Below are 8,132 nucleotides of genomic sequence, written 5' to 3'. Positions count from 1 at the left end.
AGTCCGACTCTGCGACCCCATGGACTGCAGCACGCCAGGCTTTCCTGTCCTTCATCATCTCCCGGAGTTTGCTCAGATTCATGCCCATTGAGTCCGTGATGCTACCTAACCATCTCATCCTCTGTCGTCCTCTTCTCCTCCTGCCTTCAACCTTTCCCAGAATCAGGGTCTTCATATCTGATTTTTTACTCACTCCCTCTTCTTTAACAAGCTTCACCTTGCTGACTGTCTACCATGCCCCTGGAGAAAAGGACTATCATTTACTTCCCCAGCCCCTGACCGTCTGGCTGTTTAGTTGTCTCTATTTTTGCTTTTGTAAACAATGCCACAATGAGTGCTCTGTGGCTAAGTATTTGTACCCATGCTTCTATATTACACATACTTACAGCCTTCCTTAGGTGAGGTTTCTAAAAAATGACCTGTCTTTGTTTTAGCAGCATTTAGCCAGTTTGCTCTGTGGGGATTTCTACCCTTTGACCATCTGAGGATGCACATTGCTGGAGGAAACCTCACCGACGCCTAGAAGGTCAAAGCAGTTGTACCTTTAATATCCGCTGCCTGGGGAAAAAAAGAAGACCGTATTGAGTGAAGGCTATTATGAATTCCACAGATCGTTGAAATGAATTTGTGTCTCATCTGTCCTGTGGCCTCCGCGCTTCCACTTGAAAGTGGTTCCAGTCTGTGGGGGCGGGGAACATAAGGATTTGAGGACGACTTTGCTTTCTGCCAAGACCCCTCCTAAGAGTTCTCTCCCAGAGAGATGGCTAGAGAAGTCATTCCCTACTCAGAACCCCTGCAGTGAGGAGATGGGAGCCGCTGAGCTGGAGGATCTAGGGAAGGTGGGGAGGGGAAGATGAGGGGGTGCTGGGGATGGCTAGAGGCAGGGGCTCTTCCTTGAGGACCCACCCTCTGGCTATGTCCTGAAGCAGGTCTGAGTCTTGACAGCAACGCTGGCTACATAACTTCGGGGCCTGGTGCAAAATGAAAATGTGGGACTCCTTGCAAAATTATGAGTAATTTCAAGACAGTGACAACAGATTATTAAACCAAGCACGGGGTCCTTCAAAGTGTGGGGCCCTGTGTGACTACACAGGCCACATGCCCAGGAGTCTGACCCTAAGTGGCCAGCCTCTCTTTTCCAGAAGAGGCGCCAGGGGCATGGAACAGCAGAGAGGAAGTAAGGGAGGCCGTTTTGTGGGTAGGGCAGTTAAGAAAGGGCCAGGGGCCAGCCCAGCCCAGCCCAGCCTTGGCTTGTGGCCATTCTAGCTGGGGATCCCCTGGGACTTCATTGAGGTTGCCTGTCAGACTGAGGGAGTGGATGGATGGGGTCTGGAGAGAAATAGACGCGGCCAGAGGCCTGGTAGACAGGCGCGCACAGAACACCTCTGCAGCCTCAAGCCTTGCAGCAGGGCAGGGAGGCTGAGTCAAAGCCATCCCAGGGGCAGGAGGAAGGAGGTGGGCAAGGTCACCCTCAGGGATGAAGGGCACGGATTTGACGGGCCAGGAGAAGGATGCTGAGATTAACAACAGGGACTTCCCTGGTGGTCCAGTGGCTAAGACTCTGTGCTCCCAATGCAGGGGTCCCAGGTTTGATCACTGGTCAGGAAACTAGATCCCACATGCTGCAACTAAAGACTGTGTGCAGCAACTAAGACCTGGCATAATAAAAATAATTAAAAAAAATTTTTTTAAGAGAGAGATAGTAACAACAATGTGAGCCCTTCCCCACTGTCCTTATCTCAAACCTGGTGCCAGCAACACCTATACTGGACAGATGAGGAAACAGAGGCCAGAGATATTAAGCAGCAGAAGTGAGAGGTTCCAACTTCCACTAACCTGCCCTTACTTGTCCTGCAAGGGACAGATGGGGGAACAGAGGCCTGGAATGGTAGGGAACTGGCCACCCACTAACGGTCCCAACTCCCAGAGCAAGGCTTCCCCTCACCGCCATTGCCCCTGTCCTTGGGGTCCTCACCTCCGGTTCCTCCTCCCTCCACTTAGCCTGTCTACTGGGACTGGGGGTCTGGGCAGGTGTGTATGTGTGTGTGTGTGTGTGTGTGTTTCTATTTACCAGACATGCAGGATCTGCCTCCCCCCCCACCCCCGCCACAAATCTAGAACCAAGGCCAGCTCCATGGCCACATTGCCTGTCCCGGTTGACCTCCAGATGTGTGTCCCTGGTACCTTGGTTACTGTTTCTGAATCAGCCATGTGGTGGCCCTTCCACTGTATCCGGGTTTGATCGTCCATAAAAAAATTAATGGTCCCTGCAAATAAAGAAGCACAACAACAGAGGAAGGCTTTTTAGACAATCAATTAAAAGCCTAAGAGAGGGATTATCTCATTGAAATATCAATTTTTAATAGCACCGCATCTCTGAGTTTCCTCTCAAAAAACTTTGCGCAGCTCATTTGCCAGCCCTGGTTTATAACTTCATCTCTTTGCTGCTTTTGACCGACCTGTACCTCTGGGGCTGGCCTTGGGGAGCCCAGAGCAGGGGCCTGGGAGGGAGCATGGATGGTCATTCATTCATTTGTTCACCCATTCACTCATTCATTCATTCACCAAAGGCTCAGCGAGCTCCTGCTCTGTGGCAGGCATAGATGCTGGGGGAACCAAAGTGACTCATAAGAACCAGATCCTAGCCCTTAGGGAACTCACAGGCTAGCAAGTCAGCACCAGCCAGGTGAGTAAATCGGTAATTACAGAAGGAGAAGCCATCTGGAAAAATCAATGTCCTGGGACTGAGAAGGAGGTTAATGGGCACAGAGCAGGGACTATCTGTGTAGCTAGTGAAGCCAGGGGAGGACGTGAAAGCAGAAGGAAGAGCACAGCTGGAGGCCCCGGGGCAGGCACGAACTTGGGGTTTTGGAGGAGTTAAAGGAGACTAGTGGGGGCTGGGATGGTGAGCGAGGGGGAGAGGGTGGTGGAGGAAGCGGGGCAGACAGACACCATTCTGACTTGCAGGGGCCCTGGAAGCCAGGGAAGGGGCCTGGGCTATATTTAAAGTACACCAGCAGCCACTGGCGCAGTGGTAAGTGGCATCCTTGCTAGGCAGAGGCGGCCTGGATTCAGGAAGCCACCAGGGGTCTCAACCTCAGTTTTTCTCACCTGTAAGGTGGGATGATACCGGTGGTCCCCTCACGGGGCTGTCACAAGCGTCGAAAGAAGTAATAGAGGCAGAATGCCTGGTGTGGCTTCTCTTTTTTCTAACCCTTCCCCTTAGCTTGATAGCTTCCTCAGTTTACCCCTTGGGGATTGGGCGATCAGATTAATTTTGTCTGATAAAGGACTCTCAACCAGACAAACTCCTGAGGGATTTTGTTACACGCCTAACTCCAATTTATCAACTCAGGGAGTGGGTTTGTGGGGAGTGGGTGGTGGTCCAAGAGCAGACAAAGGTGCCTTTGTTCTCTCAGCACGACTGCTCAAAACCCATTCCATCCTGGAATTAAGATACCTTGGGCAACAGGGCAACTGGGCGGGTGATCAGGTGGAGGTTTCTGAGATGCGATGGGGAGCACAGACAACTGAGTGTGGCTGGGTGGCATGGTGCAGAAAGGCAGAGGTGGGTCTTAGACAGAGATTCCCACCCCAATGTGCACAAAAGCATTCACTCTTCCTGCCCGGACAACTGGTCTCCCACACAGACACAGTGGTGGGAGTCCTTGGACAAAGGTGGACAAACAGCAATACCGCTGGATCCCAAAGCCCATGCTGGGGCTTGACAAGTGTCCTTTCTAACCACTATAGCACCCCGTGTGACGTATGTGGAAACTGAGGCTCAGGTAGGTGGTGCTCAGGTAGTGGTATAGATGAATCCACATCTCATTGACTGCTTTCTTTTTAAAAAAAATTATTTTATTTGTTCATTTCTGGCTGTGCTGGGTCTTCGTTGCTGCATAGCCTCTTCTGTATTTGCTGGGAGTAGGGGCTACTCTTTATTGTGGTGCTCGGGCTTCTTACTGTGGTGGCTTCTCTTGTTGTGGAACACAGGCTCTAGCCGAGAGGGCTCAGTAGTTGCAACACACAGGCTTAGTTGCCCCACATGTGGGATCTTCCCAGACCAGGGACTTGAACCCGTGTCTTCTACATTAGCAGGTGGATTCTTTACCACTGAGCCACCAAGGAAGCCCCTTGACTGCTTTCTTATTATAATAGAGGTTAATGTGTGAAAGTCACTCAGTCATGTCCAACTCTTTGCAACCCCATGGACTGTATAGTCCATGGAATTCTCCAGGCCAGCATAGTGCAGTGGGTAGCCTTTCCCTTCCCCAAGGGATCTTCCCAACTCTGGGATCGAACCTAGGTCTCCCACATTACGGAGATTGCTGAGCCACCAGAGAAGGATTATGACCCTATCACAATAACCTGGAGATTCCCAGGACACAGTTTCTGGGTGCCCTTGCATACGCCTCTTGGCCCTCTGGACCTCAGTTTAACTCATCTGTGTAATGAGGTCCCCAACTCTGACTTGCCTAAGTTAGAGCATCAAGTCATCAAGTCAGGTGCTGGAGGAGAAAGAGTCTTGAATGATAGCAAGGGAAGAGGGCTTGGTGACAGTGGTCACACCATTATTATCTTACACTCCCCCCCTGCCCTCTGCCCCCTGAACATGCACAGAGCCTCTGCTTTGAACTAGGCTCAGATCTGGGCTGAGGGCTGTTAGCCAAGAATACCTGGTCTTTGGAGCTGCCTGGATTCGAATCCTGGCTCTGTGATTTACTGGCTGGTTCCTTCCCTCTCTGGGCCTCAGTTTCCTCATCTTGCCATTGATCACTTTTGGAGGTGATGCTTGTGCTTTGGATGATACTTGCCCTCCTTTCCTGGAAGAGGCGGGTGGGAGATGCAGATTCCCACAGGCGGGATCCCGGCTGTTAGAGCGCCAGGTCCCGGTGCGAGCAGAACGCTGCAGTCACGGTGGAGCTGTCAACCTGTCTGACCGCACATCGGCCCTCCAGCCGTGGGGCAGCTATGAAGAGGATGCTGTGGAAGCCAGCGGGAACACAAGAGAGGGGCCTGTCAGGACTTTATCCTGGAGCAACAGGGCCGTGAGACCAAGGCCTCTGGGGAATGTGCTTAAGGGCATGTCTGAACCTCCCCCACCCACAGATCAGGATGTGGAGCGACACTTTATCTGTCCAGCAGTGGAGAGCCATGGTTAGTTCTTCTTCTTCTTTTTTTTTTTAATAATTTTATTTATTTTTGGCTGTGCTGGGTCTTCATTGCTGCTTGGGCTTTTCTCTAGTTGTGGGCTTAGAAGTCATGGCTCCTGGGCTCTAGAGCACAGGCTCTGCAGTTGTAGAGCAGGGGCTTAGTTGATCCGCGACATGTGGGATCTTCCCAGGTCAGGGATTGAACCCCCGTCTCCTGCATTGGCAGACAAATTTCCTCCCACTCACTGAACCCCATGGCTAGTTCTTGAGTTGGAGCGGGGGGCTCGGGATGTGCCTTTCTGACGTGGGGGGAAGGCTGGGAAATGAGAAAAGCTGAGAAAGGCTTATACCTCTCCTGGCCCCCTCCCAGAGCAGGAGAGGGAAGTCTGAGCACCATGGAGACCACCCCTGCACAGCTGGGTCTGTGGGGCTGGTGGAGAGCTGAGAGGCTTTCCAGGGAGCCCTTGATCCACTGGGAGGCACCCGCCTGGGGCCTGGGAGGCAGCTGGCTGCTTGCAACCCTACAATTAGTAGACAGAGGAGCTGAGTGGTGGTGGGGGAGGTGGGGAGCGGGTTGAGAGTTGCACCTGGTTCCTGGACGCTGCCTCTGTCTCCAGCCCAGCACCCACTGTCCCAGAGGGGTGCCCAGGGTGGTTGGTGGGCCCCCAGGCCGACCGGGAGCTAGGGTCTCGGCAGGGGACAGAGAGCATAAGGAAAGCCAGAAAAATAACACCAACAGTGAAGCCATCTTCTGTTGGGAGAATCCAGCTGCTACTGTCTTCCTTTCACAGATAAGGAAACGAGAGCCCAGAGAGGGGCAGGAGCTGGCCAGAAGACACACAGCCAAACAGAAAGCAGCTGGGTCCAGAAATCAAGCTCGCCTGGAGGGCTGGGATGTGGGGACTCACTCCTGGGCATAAATCTCAAGGCAGGGACCCTAGGGGCTGCCTGGTAGGGGCAACACAAACTTGACTGGAGAGCAAGGGGAGCACAGACGCCAGGGCCCCCAGCCTCACGCTGCAGGGGGAGGAGGGGCCGGGTGGGGCAGTGTCTGGCCCGTCAGGTTCTGCAGCTTGTCCGGGCACTCCAGGTCTGTGAGAAGAGGCCTTGGCACTGCTGCCCCCGGGTAGTTGCAGCTTTCAGTGACTGGGAGGCTTCTCAGCTGATCAGTAGAAAGTCATCTAGGACCGGTCCTGCAAGTATTGCAGTGAAGCTGGAGTCAGGGGTGGTTCTGGCTTCAACCTTCTACCATCTCATTCATCCAGCCAGCCATCCTTTGTTCTTTCCCTTTTTTAAAGATGCTCACTAGGCCCAAGGCACTGTGCTGACTGCTGGAAGGTTTCTCTGCCCTCAAGGAGCACCTGGTGGGGTGGAAGAAGCAGACAAATACACAGCCCAAATGAACCAAGGAGACTGAGCTTTGAGAGGCTGGTGGGACTTTGACAGGGAAGGGGCAATTCTGAATGGCAGGAAGGGGGTTCAACATGGCTCGAGATGCAGGGCCTGTGGAGTGGGGTGGTGCCTGGCCTCGGAGGGGTAGGGGAAGGGGGTCATCATCAGGAGTGTGGGCTCTCGCCTCAGACTGCCCAACCTGGAATGCCAGGGTCACCACTAAGGAGCTGTGTGGCTTTGGGATAGTTTCTATTTCTTTTTTAAAAATAATTTCTAAACATTTTTATTTATTTTTTGGCTGTGCTGGGTCGTCATTGCTGCATGAGATTTTCCCTGGTTGTGGTGAGTGAGGGCTTCTCTTTGTTGCTGCGCAGGCTTCTCAATGCCAGGGTTTATCTTATTGCAGAGCACGGGCTCCAGGACAGAAGAGCTTCAGTAGTTGCGACATGTGGGCGCGGTAGCTGCAGTTCCTGGGCTCTACAATGTGGGCTCAATGGTTGTGGCCCATGGGTTTAGCTGCTCTGTGGCACGTGGGATCTTCCCAGACCAGGGACTGAATTCACGTCTACTGCATGGCAGTGGATGCTTTACCGCTGAGCCACCAGGGAAGCCCCGGCTTTGGGACAGTTACTTGCTCCCTCTGAGCCCCTGCATCCTCGGTGTGAAGTGAGATGACACTGGGACGCCCTGCCTCACAGGGTCGTGAATCACACGGAGTGGCTCAGTACACGTTAACTGTTCTTGGCACCGCTGCCCATGGTGACAAGGAGCCTGCAGGAGTTCTGAGCGGCAGAGTGGCATGTGAACTTGGCCTGGCCGTGCTTCACACTCAATTTCCTCACTTGTTCAAAGACTGGACTAGGCCAGGGGCAGGACACGCGCCTACTTCTGGGGGCCAGGCGGTGATAGAGGCGAGGAGGGTGCAGGTGAGGCTGCAGGGAGTGGTGGGGACTGTGGTTCATGGGTGCCTGTGTGCTCCTCCAGGGAGCACCTACCTCTCACCTCCATAGCTGTGGCCATGCAGGAGTGCGAGCCCCGTGTGGTCTGACGTGCTGAGGTCTCAAGAGGGGGAAACCCACATTTTTTATGAGGAAACTTCCCATTATCAACATCAGCAATGCATTAAATATCGTTTTTCAAGCCTGATGTGAGCCAAAGTTGATGCTTCTGTTTGGCAGATGTTGCTGCCACGAGCCCCAGGACGCAAGGGCTCTGAGCCGTGAGAGAGCGTGAGTTCCAGGGCCAGAGAACCTTCCAGCCCCGTGTCTGTGGCTGCGCTTCCCTCCCAAGACTTCCCGGCTCCCTTGTACATGTGAGGTGGGAGGCCAGACCCTCTCCTCTCTGACGTTCTCAGGAGTAGCCCCGCCTGCAGACAGGGGCTGTAATGGGGCCCCTGCTCCACGCTATCTCTCCGGAGGTGCCGGGGAGTCTGGGGGAGCCCGTCGGGCTGGACGGTCTGCTCTGTGTCTGGGAATGGCAGGTCCGCCTGGGGGCCTAGGGGGCGGCTCTCAGGGCTGCTGTCTGTGAGTGCCTGGCTCCCGGCTCCGGCTCCCAGGGGTCAAAGGGCAGCGCTTTCAACCTTTT

Source organism: Cervus canadensis, chromosome 18, assembly GCF_019320065.1.
Source record: "Cervus canadensis isolate Bull #8, Minnesota chromosome 18, ASM1932006v1, whole genome shotgun sequence".
Classification (NCBI taxonomy): domain Eukaryota; kingdom Metazoa; phylum Chordata; class Mammalia; order Artiodactyla; family Cervidae; genus Cervus; species Cervus canadensis.
Note: the sequence above shows the minus strand (reverse complement) of the source record.